Here is a 16706-nt window from a genome sequence, read left to right as displayed (position 1 = left end):
TGGGTTCTGTGCTTCTGCTGCTGTTTTGTTCCTTCAGTTTTCTTTTGTTCTTATACTCCACATATGAGTGAGATCATTTGGTACTTGTCTTTCTCCGCCTGGCTTATTTCACTGAACATAATACCCTCTAGCTCCATCCATGTTGTTGCAAATGGTAGGATTTGTTTTTTTCTTAGGGCTGCGTAATATTCCATTGTGTATATGTACCACATCTTTATCCAATCATCTACTGCTGGACATTTAGGTTGCTTCCATATCTTGGCTATTGTAAATAGTGCAGCGATAAACATAGGGGTGCATCTGTCTTTTTTCAAACTGGAGTGCTGCATTCTTAGGGTAAATTCCTAGAAGTGGAATTCCTGAGTCAAATGGTATTTCTATTTTGAGCATTTTGAGGAACCTCCATACTGCTTTCCATAATGGTTGAACTAATTTACATTCCCACCAGCAGTGTAGGAGAGTTCCCCTTTCTCCACAACCTCGCCAACATTTGATGTTGTTTGTCTTTTGGATGATGGTGATCCTTACTGGTGTGAGGTGATATCTCATTGTGGTTTTAATTTGCATTTCTCTGATGACAAGCAATGTGGAGCATCTTTTCATGTGTCTGTAGGCCATCTGAATTTCTTCTTTAGAGAAGTGTCTGTTCAGCTCCTCTGCCCATTTTTTAATTGGATTATTTGCTTTTTGTTTGTTGAGGTGTGTGAGCTCTTTATATATTTTGGATGTCAACCCTTTATCGGATCTGTCATTTTCGAATATATTCTCCCATACTGTAGGATACCTTTTTGTTCTATTGATGGTGTCCTTTGCTGTACAGAAGCTTTTCAGCTTGATATAGTCCCATTTGTTCATTTTTGCATTTGTTTCCCTTGCCCAGGGAGATATGTTCAAGAAGAGGTCACTCATGTTTATGTCTAAGAGATTTTTGCCTATGTTTTTTTCTAAGAGTTTTATGGTTTCATGACTTACATTCAAGCCTTTGATCCATTTCGAATTTACTTTTGTGTATGGGGTTAGACAGTGATCCAGTATCATTCTCTTACATGTAGCTGTCCAGTTTTGCCAGCACCATCTGTTGAAGAGACTGTCATTTCCCCATTGTATGTCCATGGCCCCTTTATCGAATATTAGTTGACCATATATGTTTGGGTTAATGTCTGGAGTCTCTATTCTGTTCCATTGTTCTGTGGCTCTGTTCTTGTGCCAGTACCAAATTGTCTTGATTACTGTGGCTTTGTAGTAGAGCTTGAAGTTGGGGAGTGAGATCCCCCTCACTTTATTCTTCCTTCTCAGGGTTGCTTTAGCTATTTGGGGTCTTTGGTGTTTCCATATGAATTTTTGAGCTATTTGTTCCAGTTCATTGAAGAAAGCTGTTGGTAATTTGATAGGGATTGCATCGAATCTGTATATTGCTCTGGGCAGGATGGCCATTTTGATGATATTAATTCTTCCTAGCCAGGAGCATGGGATGAGTTTCCATTTGTTAGTGACCTCTTTAATTTGTCTTAAGAGTGTCTTATAGTTTTCAGGGTATAGGTCTTTCACTTCCTTGGTTAGGTTTATTCCTAAGTATTTTATTCTTTTTGTTGCTATTGTGAATGGAATTGTCTTCCTGATTTCTCTTTCTATTAGTTTATTGTTAGTGTATAAGAAAGCCACAGATTTCTGTGTGTTAATTTTGTGTCCTGCAACTTTGCTGAATTCCGATATTAGCTCTAGTAGTTTCGGAGTGGAGTCTTTAGGGTTTTTTATGTACAATATCATGTCATCTGCAAATAGTGACAGTTTAACTTCTTCTTTACCAATGTGGATTCCTTGTATTTCTTTGTTTTGTCTGATTGCTGTGGCTAGGACCTCCAGTACTATGTTGAATAACAGTGGGGATATTGGGCATCCCTGTCTTGTTCCCGATCGCAGAGGAAAAGCTTTCAGCTTTTCGCTGTTCATTATGATGTTGTTAGCCTTTTATTTTTAAAAAAATTTAAGTTTTATGAAAAGTTGCAAGCATAGTAAACTCCCTTTATCTTTTACCTAAATTTGCCAGTGGTGAACATTTTGCCATGTTTTATTTCACTCACAATGTTATTGTCATTTGAGCTTAAGTTAGAGACATCATGATCCTTTATTCTTACATGCTTAATTGTATATTTCCTAAAATCAAGGACATTCTCTGTATTAGTGGTTGGCAAACTATGGTCTGTGGGCCAAATTCAACCATTAACCTGTTTAATGAAGCTTTTGAGCTGAGAATGGTTTTTACATTTTTAAAGGGTTGTAGAAAGAAAAAGACTTCAAATACAGACTATATTTTTTCCTCTGTGCTTAAAATATTTACTGTCTGGCCCTGTTACAGAAAACATCTGTCAATCCATTATATAAAACCTCAGTGCACTCCTCAAATTCAGGAAATTCAACATTGATAAAATATCCTTATCATACTCTTGTTTAGTCCATCTTTAAATCTTGCTCATTTTACTTTCTAGTACTGTCAAAGACAAACCAGAACGTGACAGTGGTTAAGGGGACAGAACCAGATTTTACTCAGGAGCTACTGAAATAGGAGAAAAGAGATCACAGTATAGAACTGGGCTCAATTCCAAATCCAGCAAGGAAAAGGGGGGATTTATAACCAAGGAGCTGGGGGTGGGGGTGGGGTAGTGTCAGTGTATGGAGAATTACTACAGGGAAACATAAGTGATAAGGCGGGGGATGGGGGAATTCTGGCCAAATTCACTACAGGATTCTTGCTGAAGGCAGACCAGGGTGATCAGACATCACCAGGGGGATGATGGGAGTGTGGACTTTGGTCAGATATTGTGGATGATCAAATATCAATAAAGTTTGAGGGATTCTAGCTCAACTGACTACCTGATTCTTGCTAAAATTGGGCTCTTGGAGGACATCCTTAAGGACAGGGCCTAGCTGGGCTCAGAGCAACCTGACCAAAGTTTGATTGAGAATCTTCTTGCCAGCCCTGTAGTAAGCTTTCCTTCTGCTCTAGGAGTCAGTACAGGATCCTGAATGATAATTTAGTTGTCAGCTCTCTTTAGTCTTTTTAAATTTGAAACAATTCCTCAATTTTTCCTTGTCTTTCGTGACACTGACACTTAAGAAGACCAATTATTTTATAGAATGTCCCTCAATTTGAGTTTGTTTGGTTCAATCTAAAGTGAAAGAAATGGGTTCTGCAGTTTCAGCAGGAATACCTATGCAGCCTTTTGAGGAGGAAGCATCACACTGTGAAGATTTACATATATTTAAAATACTGCTGAGTTCTATACTTAATACTGTTCTGCATGGAGATTTTAGTTGATTTGTTTTTATAAGAATTCAAGGAAATGAATATATAAATGAATTTGTAACCTGTCTTAAATGCCAGCCATAAAAACAGATGCTTTGATTTTGTGCATTGAGCTTAAATTTGCCTTCCGCCCTCCCCCTCATGGCCATTTAAAATATTTTCACTTACAGTTAATGAAACTTATGATGTGCTTTAATGGTATCAAGTATTCTGGAATTTTGAGAATATTCGTATTTTCCTTTTTTAGGTTCAAACATTTTTATTATCAGTAATATTTAAACTTCAGAGTAATGGTATTATAGCAAATATAAAATGAAAAATTACTTTTCATATGCCTTTATTATAAAAATATTTTAATCTATTCTGGGTAATTGTGCAGATTAATTCTCCTAAACATCATTTTGATCACATTATTTTCTTGTTCAAAGCATATTGTGCTGTTAAATGTAGTTATTTCTGGAGGATTGAATTATAGGCAATATTTATTTTTAAACCTTTCTCTGGATTCAAAATACTCTGTAACTTCAAGGAAAAACCCCACAATATTATTTTTAAAGGCTTCCATTGATACCTAGTGCCTATAATGTGATTTCATGTGTGTGTGTGTGTGTGTGTGTGTGTGTGTGTGTGTATTAGAGAGAGAGGGAAGAGGAGAGAAGTGGGTACAAATAGAGACAGGAACGGAAGAGAGAATATACCAGCTATTGATGTATTATTCATCAGACTCTGGGTAAAAGGGCAGATAGTTTGAAAAAGCACAATTAATACACTTAGAAATGCATATAAACATAGGAAATACACTTTGATAAAAATTTTTGATAATAGCCACAAAAAGATGGCAGAATAGGATGGTAAGGTGGAATCTTCCCCTCACATACACACCAAGGAAGCAACTACAGCAAGTAGAACTAACCCTGAAAACGACCTGAAGACTGCAGAACAGACCATCTACACTTGGTGAAGAAGAGAAGATCACATAGAGTAGGGTAAAGGAGCAGAGCCATGATCCACTGGGAACCAGGCTCTTCCCCCATCCCAGCCCACAAGCAGGAGTGAGAGGAATAGAGTGGGGAGGGGTTAAACACTCAGGAATCTGGCACACCTGGCCCTGGTGATGTGCTCCGGGAATACGAGTCCTTACCGCATTGGCTTTGCTGATTAAGGGGGCTAGACGCAGGGAGCATCTGAGCACTCTGGGGGAGGTACAAGGTTGGATGGGCAGGGGGATGAGACTTCTGTCACTTGTGAAGGACAGGCATGCTTGGTCAGTCCTGCTGAGACCCAATACAAGTTTGACAGATTTACCAGCAGTGGAAAGTTTGCCAGAGGGGTTGGGGTCAGAGGGAGCCCTCTGTGCAGGAGAAAGGGCAGGCAGGTGATACTCTAGCTCTCCCCCAGCCCAACTGGCCAGGGGCTTGTAGGATCAGCTCTAAATCTCTCCATCTCCCTTGCTGGTGGCTCAGCCCCATGGGGGCACTTCCCTGTGTACCTGCCTTGCCTGGCACACTCAAGCCAGCAGTGGTCTGATTTTGCTGACTGGCAGGCTTAGAGTGGACTACACTTTCCCTCCTTCCCTGGCTTTTCCTTAGTCCAACTGACCAGATGCCTGCAAGAGCGAGGTCTAAACTCTCCACCTGATCCATTGGCTCAACCCCAGCACTCCACTGCAGGCACTTGGCCTGCCATTACTAATTGGACAGCCTTTCCCACAGTGAATCCCTGCAGAAGCACCTCATGTCACACAAAGGGCACACAGAAGCATAGCTGATCTATCTAATACAAAGGAAGAAACACAAGAAACCAGACAAAGGAGGAGGCAGAGGAATATATTCAAAACAAAAGAATGAGGTAAAACACCAGAAAAATGGCTAAATGAAACAGACATCACAGTCTTCTTGATAAAGAATTCAAAGTAACAGTCATAACAATGCTCACTGAACTGGGGAAAAGAATTAATGATCTCAGCAAGGACTTCAACAAGTGAGAAAATATGAGAGAGAGCTACTCAGAAGAACACAAGAAATGAAATGAAAAGTACAATAGAGGGATTGACTAGCAAACCACTAGAAGCAGAGGAAAGAACCAGTGTGATGAAAGATACAGAAGAGCAGAATAACCAAGGTGAGAAACAGGGAGAAAAAAGAATTTCTAAAATTGAGAAAATGCTAAGAGAGCTTTGTGACAACTCCAATCAAAACAATGTTCATATGATAGGGGTCCCAGAAGGAGAAGAGGGAGACAAAAGAGTAGAAAGTCTATTTGAAGAAATAATAGCTGAAAAATTTCCCAATCTGGGGAAAGAAATAGAAGCACAGAGAGCCTCTAGCAAAATGAACCCCAGGAAGACAACACCAAGACACATGGTGATTAAAATGGCAAAGGTTAAAGATAAAGAGAGAATCTTAAAATCATCAAATGAAAGGCAGTTACCTATAAGGGAATCTCCATAAGGCTATCAGATTTCTCAGCAGAAATTACAGACCTGAAGAGAGTGGCATGAAATATTCAAAGTTTGAAAGGGAAGAACTGAGAACCAGGAATAGCCAACAAGGTTATCATTCAGAATTGAAGGAGAGAAAACTTTCAAGTAAAGTTTTTCAGTAAAATAAAGATTAAAAGAATTCATCACCAGTAAGCTTGCCTTGTGGGATATATTAAAGGGACTCCTTTAGATATATTATACAGCAGAGTAACAGCTGGCCTTGTGGGATATATTAAAGGGAATTCAGCAGAAATAAACCTACAGTGAAGGTAGTAGGCCAATTACTTACAAAGCAATTATGAAGTTAAAAGTAGTAAAATCACCTATATACAAAATTAGTCAAGGGATATACAAAAGATGTAGATCATGACATACATAAAGTGTGAAGGAGGAGGAACTTTTAGAATTTGTCAAAATTGAATGTCCATTAAATTAATATAGATTATTATATATTGAGAAAACTATTAACCTTATGGTAAACACAAACCTAAGTCTTATAACAGGTACACAAAAAATTTAAAAAGGAAATCCAATCACAACACTGAAGAAAACCATCAAATCATAAAGTATAAGAAAGGAAGAAAGGAATATAGAGGAACTACAAAACAACCAGAAAGCAATAAAGTGTTAGTAAGTACAAAGCTTTCCGTAACTACCTTAAATGTAAATGGATGCACTGATCAAAAGTTATACAGCGGCGGAATGGATAAAGAAACAGGACCCATCTATATGCTGCCTTCAAGAGACTCATTTCAGACCTAAAGACATATATAGACTGAAAGTGAAGGGATGAAAAATGATATTTCATGCAAATAAAGGAGAGAAAAAAGCAGGAGTACCAGTACTTAACATCAGACAAAATAGACTTCAAAACAAAGAAAGTAACAAGAGACAAAGGGGGACATTATGTAATGATAAAGGAATTAGTTGAACATGAGGCTATACCAATTGTAAATATCTATGTACCCAACATAGCAGCACCTAAATATATAAAACAAATGCAGATCTAAAGTGGGAAATAGACATACAATCATATTAAAGGATTTTAACACCCCTCTTGCATCAATGGATAGGCATCCAGATAGAAAATAAATAAGAAAACAGAGGTGTTGAGTGACACATTAGACTAGATGGACTTAGATATATAGAGAACATTTCACCCCGAAGCAGAAGGATACATATTTTTGTCAAGTGCACATGGAACATTCTGCAGAATAGATCACATATTAGGACAAAAAAAGAGCCTCAATGAATTCAAAAAGATTGAAATTGTATCAAGCATCTTTTCAGACCACAATGGTATGAAACTAGAAATCAGTTACATGAAGAAAACAAAGACCCCACCAATATATGGGGGCTAAACAACATACTTTTAAATAATCATAGGATCAGTGAACAAATCAAAGATGAAATCAATACATGGGATAAATGAAAACAGAAACATAATGGTTCAAAATAGTGGGATGCTACAAAAGTAGTTCTAAGAGGGTAGTACATAGCAATACAGGCTTACCTCAAGAAATAAGAAAATTCCCATATAAAAATCTAAACTCAACAACTAAAGGAACTAGAAAAGAAGAACAAACAAAGCCCATAGTTAGAAGGAGAGATGTGATAAAAATCAGAGCAGAAGTAAATACAATGGAAAATAAGAAAACAGAAAAAAATCAGCTAAACCGAGAGCTGAGTCTTCAAGAAAATAAACAAAGTAGACAAACCTCTAGCCAGATTTATTAAGAAAAAAAGACACAAAATCAGAAACAGAAAGACGTTACACCTGGCACCACAGAAATTCAAAGAATTAGAATCCTATGAAAATTTTATGCCAATAAGTTGAACGACCTAGAAGAAATGGATAAATTCCTAGAAAAGTACAACCATCCAAGACTGACCCAGGAAGAACCAGAAAATCTGAGTAGAGTGATTACCAGTAATGAAATTGAATTGGTAGTCAAACAAACACAAAACAAACAAAATGCCAATACCAGATGGCTTCACAGCTGAATTCAACCAAACATTCAAAGAAGAGCTAATACCCATCCTTCTTGAAGTATTCCAAAAAACAGAAGAGGAGGGAATACTTCCCAACTCTTTCTGTGAGGCCAGCATCATACCAAAATCAGACCAAAGGCACTGAAAGAAAAAAAAGAAAGAAAATTATAGACCAATATTCCTGATGAACATAGATGCAAAAATCCTTAACAAAATATTAGCAAACTGAATTTTAAAAATACATTGGAAGGATCATCCAACATCATCATCAAGGGGGATAAAGGGATGGTACAGTATTTGTAAATCAATCACTGTCTTAACACCACATTAGCAAATGGAAGAATAAAAACCACATGATCATCTCAATAGATGCTGAAAAAGCATTTGATAAAATTCACCATCCATTCATGATAAAAACTCTCAACAAAATGGCATAGAGGGAACATAACTCAACATAATAAAAGCTATATATGACCACTTACCAGCTTTCCTCTAAGATTAGGACCAAGACAAGGTTGCCCACTCTCAATGCCCACTCTCACTACTTTTATTCAACATAGTACTGGAGCTCCTAGCCATGATAGACAGGCAAGAAAAGGAGATAAAAGGCATCCAAACTGGTAAGAAAGAAGTCAAACTGTCACTGTTTGCAGATGACATGGTATTGTATATAGAAAACCCTAAAGATTCCACCAAAAATCTATTAGGACTAATAACTGGATTCAGCTATTAGTATCACGGGATACAAAATCAATGTGTAGAAATATGTTGCATTCCTATATACTAACAAAAAACTAGCAGAAGGAGCAATCAAGAAAATATTTCCATTTACAATTGCATTGAAAAGAATAAAATGCCTAGGAATAAACCTAACCAAAGAGGTGAAAGACTTGTACTCTAAAAACTGTAAGACACTGATTAAAGAAATTGAAGAAGACGCAAATAAATGGGAATCTATCTTATGCTCATGGATAGGAGGAATTAATATTGTCAAAATGGCCATCCTGCCCAAAGCAATTTACAGATTCTGTGCAATGCCTATCAAAATACCAACAGCATTTTTCAGTGAACTAGAGCAAAGAATCCTAAAATGTATGGAACTGCAAAAGACCCAAAATAGCCAGAATAATCTTGAGAAAGAAGAACAAAGCTAGAGTTATTATGCTCCTTGGTTTCAAGCTATGCTACAAAGCTACAATAATGAGAACAGTATGGTTCTGGCACAAGAACTGACTCACAAATCAATGGAACAGATAGCCCAAATAAAAAACCATGCATATATGGTTAATTAATATATGATAAAGGAGCTATGAATATACAATGGGGAAAAACAGTCTCATCCATAAATGGCATTTAGAAAACTGGACAGCTTCATACAAGAGAATAAAACTGGATTGCTGTCTAACCCCATACATAAAAGTAAACTCTAAATGGATTGAGGACCTAAATATGAGACATGAACCATAAAACTTTTAGAAGAGGACATGTCTCTTCAGGCAAAGGTAACAAAAAAAATGAACAAACTAACTAAACTACATCAACCTAAAAAGCTCCTGTATTGCAAAGGAGACCATCAACAAAACAAAAAGGCAGCCTATAGTATGGGAGAATATATTTGTAAACTTTATCTAATAAGAGGTTAACATCCAAGATATATAAAGAACTAATGTGAGTCAATACCAAAAAACCCAAATAACCCAATTAAAAAATGGACGGAGGACTTAAACAGACATTTTTCCAAAGAAGATGGCCAACAGGCACATGAAAAGGTGCTCCACATTGCTAATCATCAGGGAAATGCAAATCAAAACCACAGTGAGATATCACCTCACACCTATTAGAATGGCCACTAGCCAAAAGACAAGAAATAACAAGTATTGGCAAGGATGTGGAGAAATGGGAACCCTCCTACACTGTTGGTGAGAATGTCAATTGGTACAACTGTGGAAAGCAGTATGGAGGTTCCTCAAAAAACTAATAATAGAAATACCATTTGACCCAGTAATTCCACTTCTAGGAATTTACCCAAAGGAAACAAAATCCCTGATTTGAGAAGAAATATGCACCTCTGTGTTTATCACTACATTATTTACAATAGCCAAGATATGGAAGCAACCTAAATGTCCATCAAGAGATAAATAGATAAGGAAGATGTGGTACATATACACAATGGAATATTATTCAGCCATAAAAAAGAAATCTTGCCATTTGTGACAACATAGGTGGACCTAAAGGATATTATGCTGAGTGAAATAAGCCAAGCAGAGTTTACTTTTGTGTAATCCAGTTCCATTCTTTTACATGTATCTGTCCAGTTTTGCCAACACCAGTTGAAGAGGCTGTCATTTTCCCATTTTATATCCATGACTCCTTTATTGTATATTAATTGACCATATATCCAAATATGCTTGAGTTTATATCAGGGCTCTCTAGTATGTCCAGTTGGTCTATGGGTCTGTTCTTGTGCCAGTACCAAATTGTCTTGATTACTGTGGCTTTGTAGTAGAGCTTGAATTCGAGGAGCGTAATCCCCCAAGCTTTATTCTCCCGTCTCAGGATTGCTTTTGGCTGTTGGGGGTCTTTTGTGGTTCCATATGAATTTTAGAACTATTTGCTCTAGTTTGTTGAAGAATGCTGTTGGTATTTTGATAGGGATTGCATTGAATCTGCAGATTGCATTAGGCAGGGTGGCCATTTTGACAATATTAATTAATGCTATCCATGAGCATGGGATGTATTTCCATTTATTGGTGTCTTTAATTTCTCTCATGAGTGTCTTGTAGTTTTCAGAGTATAGGTCTTTCACTTCCTTGGTTAGGTTTATTCCTAGGTATTTTATTCTTTTTGATACCATTGGGAATGGAATTGTTTTCCTGATTTTTCTTCTGCTAGTTCATCGTTAGTATATAGGAATGCAACAGATTTCTGCATATTAATTTTGTATCCTGCAACTTTGCTGAATTTAGTTATTCTAGTAGTTCTGGGGTAAATTCTTTAGGGTTTTTTTATGTACTATATCATGTCATCTGCAAACCATGAAAGTTTAACTTCTTCCTTACCAATCTGGATGCCTTTTATTTCTTTGTTTTGTCTGATTGCCGTGGCTAGGACCTCCAGCACTATATTGAATAAAAATGGGGAGAGTGGGCATCCTTGTCTTGTTCCAAACTTCAATGAAAAGATTTCAACTTCTTGCTGTTAAGTATGGTGTTTGCTGTGGGTTTGTCATGTATGATCTATTCTTGAAAATGTTCCATGTGCACTTGAGAAGAATTTGTATCCTGCTGCTTTTGGATGGAGTGTTCTGTAGATGTCTGTTAGGTCCATCTGTGCTAATGTGTTGTTCAGTGGCTCTGTCTCCTTATTTATTTTCTGTCTGGTTTATCTGTCCTTTGGAGTGAATGGTGTGTTGCAGTCTCCTAAAATGAATGCATTGTATTCTATTTCCCCCTTCAATTATGTTAGTATTTGTTTCACATGTGTAGGTGCTCCTGTGTTGCATGCATAAGTATTTATAATGGTTATAGCCTCTTGTTGAACTGACCCCTTTATCATTTTGTAATGTCCTTCTTTGTCTCGTGTTACTTTCTTTGTTCTGAAGTCTGTTTTGTCTGATACAAGTACTGCAACTCCTGCTTTTTCTCCCTATTGGTTGCATGAAATATCTTTTTCCATCCCTTCACTTTTAGTCTGTGTATGTCTTTGGGTTTGAAATGAGACTGTTGTAGGCAGCATATAGTTGGGTCTTGTTTTTTTATCCATTCAGTGACTGTGTCTTTTGATTGGTGCATTCAGCCCATTTACAGTTAGGGTGATTATTGATAGAAATGTATGTATTGCTATTGCAGGCTTTAGATTCGTCGTTACCAAAGGTTCAAGGGTAAACTTCCTTACTGTGTAACAGTCTAATTTATCTCACTTGCTATACTATTACAAATAAAATATAAAGGTTCTTTTTTTTTTCTTCCTCCTTTTCCTTCCTCCTCCTTTCTTTATATATTAGGTATCCCTTGACTGACTTTGGGTGTAGTTGATTTGAATTTGCATCTGCTTAGTAATTAATTGGTCTGCTTTCTTTACTATGGTATTATTTCTTCCGGTGATAGCTATTTAGCCTTAGAAACACTTCCATGTGTAGCAGTTCCTCTAAAATACAGTATAGAAATGGTTCGTGAGAGGTAAATTATCTCAGTTTTTGCTTATCTGGAAATTGCTTAATCCCTCTTTCAAATTTAAATGATAATCTTGCTGAGTAGAGTATTCTTGGTTCAAGGCCCTTCTGCTTCGTTGTGTTAAATATATCATGCCAGTCCCTTCTGGCCTCTAAGGTTTCTGTTGAGAAGTCTAATGATAGCCTAATGGATTTTCCTTTGTATGTCATCTTTTTTCTCTCTGGCTGCTTTTAACTCTGTCCTTGTCCTTGATCTTTTCCATTTTAATTATTATGTGTCTTGGTGTTGTCTTCCTTGAGTCCCTTATGTTAGGAGATCTGTGTACCTCCATGGCCTGAGAGACTATTTCCTTCCCAAGATTGGGAAGTTTTCAGCAATTACCTCCTCAAAGACACTTTCTATCCCTTTTTCTCTCTCTTCTTCTGGTATCCCTATAATACAACTGTTGTTCTATTTTGATTGTTCACAGATTTTTCTCAATATTCTTTCATTCTTAGAGATCCTTTTTTCTCTCTGTGCCTCAGCTTCTTTGTATTCCTATTCTCCAGTTCTATTCCATTTACTATCTCCTCTATTACATCTAATCTGCTTTTAAATCCCTCCATTTTATGTTTCATTTCAGATATTGTATTCCTTAATGATTGAATCTCAGTCCTAAACTCATCCCTGAGTTCTTGAATATTTTTCTGTAGCTCCATGAGCATGTTTGTGATTTTTATTTTGAAATCTCTTTCAGCCAGTTTCACTTGACTCTCTTTCTTGTGTTTGTGGGATTTTGGTTTAAACCAGGTTCCTTTGACATTTCCTATTTGTAGATGGTGCCCTCTAGTGTCCAGAAGCTCTACTCTGTGGAGCTGCTAAGCCCCTGGAGTAATCGCGGTGGTCACATGGGAGTGGCGCTTGCTCCTCTTGGGAAGAAAGAGGTCTTTCCTGATTTCTAGCTGCAGTGCCTGTTCCTACTGCCAGGGCCAGTGGGCCAAGCATGCAGGGAGAAGCCTCTGTGCTTTGCACTTGTAGCTGCTGTAGGTGGGGCTGCCGTTTAGCTGGCCTGGTGCAATGGCGGGGGCAGCGTTTTGTGAGCTGGTGCTGGCTGGTAGGAAGGTGCAGCAGGCTGCATACCATGGTCTGGGGCCTGGGAGTTGCACAGCTGGCCAAGGAAATAGAGCGCCTGTAGCTCCTGAAAGTTCCCAACCTGCTGGGCAGAGTGTGCCCAGACAATTTTGTCCACCTGTCCTTTCTCCTCAGCAGCAAGCTCTCTGCAGTCCTTGCCCCTTTAGCAGTCTTCTCGCTGTTAGGAAGTCTTTCAGATTGCCCACCTTTCTTTTGTCCCTTACCAGCTGAATGTGGATCCCTGTTTTCCTCAAGCAGCTGGAATCTCAGTCTCTCTGAGTATTCCACTTGTTTTAGCTTTCCAGCCCCACTAATCTCCAGAGCACCATGCAATGTAGGTTCATGCTCCCAGAGCAGGTCTCCAGGGCTGGGTGTTCAGTAGTCCCAGACCTCCACCCTTCCCCACTCTGTTTTTCTTCCTTTCTCCAGTGAGCTGGGATGGGGGAAGGGCTTTGGTCCCTCTCGATCACGGCTTTGGTATATTATCCTTTTCCTTGAGGTCTGCTGGTTTCCCCAGGTGTAGACAGTCTGCTGCAGCCTTCTTTTATGTTGCTTTTTCAGGATTCTATGTATTTGTTTTATTTTAATATGTGGTTTTGGGAGGAGGTTTCTGTCTCACCTCTCATGTGGCCATCTTTAATCTCTGAGACCCCTCTATAATTTTATAAAGCTTTTTCTGATTACCTTAGCCTGAAATAATTTCTCCCTTTACTACTGAAAACATTACTATCTCCTACTACTGTTAAGATGTCTTTACTATTTGTTGAACTATTACTTAAATCTAAAAAATGTTTTTATCACTTTAATATTTTCCCAACTAGATTATAATTTGAGTGCATAGGAGAAAATGTTCAATAATGTTTAAAAATTTTATTATTCTTTACATATGGATGACATATTCCTAAAAATCTGAGATTTGTGCCAAAAGCAGTTAAGTACTGCTTGGCCTCTGCCTAGGATTTAACTCAAAGCAAGTGAAGTAACTGATTTAAAAGAGCCATAATAGAGAACTACATAGTCCCCTGAGGAGAAATTTGTTTGCTAATGGTTTCAAGATACTCAATGTTCCAAAGTTCATGACTCTGCTTAACACCATTGTTTTAATTATTTTCAGCTATTAGAGAGACAATCATAAATGTAGTCAATGATTGCTTGCTTTTCCTTCTAAAAAGTTGCCTTTAGTGTAAGCTCTTTTAAAAGAGCCATTCTCTTAACTTCTTGTATGAGAACAGCGTTGCCTGGACACCAAAACCTGTCAAGGACATTACAGTAAAAGAAAATTACAGACCAATATCTCTCATAACAGAGATGAAGAAAATCTTTAACAAAATATTAGGAAATGCATTCCTGCAATACATAAAAAACAATATATAATGACCAAGTAGAGTTTATCCCAGGAGTGCAAGATTGATTTAACATTTGGAAAGTAAACTTTGTAATTCATGATATTAAGAGAACAAAGGAAAAAAGGCATCCATAAAAAAAGAACCCATAGTTAATGGGGAAATATTGAATGCTTTTTTCTAGGATACTGAACAAAGCAGGGATGTCTGCTCTCACCACTTCTAATTAATATTTGGTAATAGGATAAAGAAATTAAAATCATACAGATTTGAAAGGAAGAAGTAAATCTATGACTGTGGATGTAGAAAATCTTAGGAAATCTACAAAACAAGTACTAGAACCTGTAATTGCATATAGCAAGTTTGTAGCATAAGTAAGATCAATATTAAAAAATTAATTTTTGATAAATGAGGGAAAATGCTTTTTAAAGTAGTATCAAGACCTGTAAAATACTTCTTTTTGGTACTCTAATAAATTAGTTAATGAATTATGGTATGGTTGGAAAAGCTATAAACCAGGGAATTCTAATTTTTTTATTGAGATATAATTCACAACATTGTATTAGTTTCAGATGTGCAACATAATGAATCTTTATATGTTTTATATATTGCAAAATGATCATTATAATAAGTCCAGTTAACATCCATCATCACACAGTTACAGTTTTCTTTCCTGTGATAAGAACTTATAAGATACACTCCTTAGCAACTTTCAAAAGTACTATATAGTATTGTTAACTATACTCACTATGTTGTACATCTCCAGAATTTACTTATTTTGTACCTGGAAGTTTGTACCTTTTGACCACCTTCACCATTTTTCCACCTTTCCCCCGACCATACCTACCCCCTCATCTGCCCACCCTGCTACCACCAATCTGTTCTCTGTAAGTTTGTTTTTGCTTTTGTTTTACATCCACATATGTGTGACATCCTACAGTATTTGTCTTTCTCCACCTGTCTTATTTCACTTAGCATAATGCTCTCAAGGTCCATCCATGTTGCTGTGAATAGTATTTCCTTCTTTTTTATGGTTGAATAATATTCCATTATATATATATACCGCATATTCTTTATTCATTCATCCATCCAGTGGATGCTTAGGTTGATTTTATGTTTTGGCTGTTGTGAATAATGTGACAGCGAACATGGGGGTGCAGATATCTTTTCAAGTTAGTGTTTTTGTTTCCTTTGGATAAGTACCCAGAAGTGGATTGCTGGATCATTGGTAGTTCTATTTTACGTTTTTTGATGAACCATACTGTTTTCCATTTTGGCCGCACCAGTTTACATTCCCACCAACAGTTCACTAGTCTTCTCTTTCTCCACATCCTTGCCAATACTTACTGTTTCTTGTCTTTCTGGTAATAGTTGTTTTGAGGTGATAATCTCTTTTGGCTTTGATTTGCTTTTCCCTGATGATTAATGATGCTGAGGACTTTTCATGTACTTGCTGGCCATCTCTGTGTCTTCTTGGAAAAATTTAGATCCTCTGCCCATTTTTTAATTGAATTATATTATGTTATTGAGTTGTATGAGTTCTTCCTATGTTTTGGATATTAACCCGTTATCAGATATATGGTTTACAAATATTTTCTCTCTTTCAATGGGTTGTCTGTCTATTTTGTTGATGGTTATCCTTTGCTGGGCAGAAGCTTTTACTTTTGATGTAGTCCATTATTTATTTTTGCTTTTGTTGCCTTTTGGGAATTCTGATTCTAACAATAGATTGAATGAAACAGTATAACAATGGAGAATGAAAATTGAGAATTAAAATACATTACATTTTTAAATTTTAGGATTAAATCCATTTTAGTTTTATGGTTGAACTTTCTCTTTTCTAGAGGTGTAGAAAAAACTTACCTGGCTCTTAACAGATACCAACAACTTAACTATAAAATTGTGCTTTTATTTTTTTTAATTTCCTGAGATATTTCAGGCTTAGCATATTTCTTGTGACTATGAAAACCACTCTCATAGGAAGATAGCCTTGCTAGAATAAATCAAGCAGAAAAGTTGGCCTGAGAAGATGTAAGTCTTAGGAATAAATTTAACAGAAGATATGTAACACATACACACTGAAATTCATGAAACATTGCTAAGAGAAATTAAAGAAGATCAAAACAAATGAAGAGATAGAAATGCCATAATCATAGATAGGAAATTTAATATTGTTAAAATATCAGTTGTTCCCAGATTAATCTAATGGTTTAGTATAACTCCAATCAGAATCTTAAAAGTTTTTTTTAAAAATTGATAACAGACCCTAAAATTTATAAGGAAATATGAAGGATCAAGAATAA

At 36.8% G+C, this 16706-nt stretch overlaps 1 protein-coding gene across 4 annotated transcripts in view; it reads left to right on the top strand.

Moving 5' to 3' along the window:
- ALKBH8 (alkB homolog 8, tRNA methyltransferase) overlaps positions 1-16706 on the top strand; it is a 67469-nt gene that overhangs the window by 32262 nt on the left and 18501 nt on the right. The window lies entirely within an intron of this gene.

Source organism: Manis pentadactyla, chromosome 13, assembly GCF_030020395.1.
Source record: "Manis pentadactyla isolate mManPen7 chromosome 13, mManPen7.hap1, whole genome shotgun sequence".
Taxonomy (NCBI): domain Eukaryota; kingdom Metazoa; phylum Chordata; class Mammalia; order Pholidota; family Manidae; genus Manis; species Manis pentadactyla.
The sequence above is the reverse complement of the archived record's forward strand: the minus strand, read 5'-3'. Positions and strand labels throughout refer to the sequence as shown.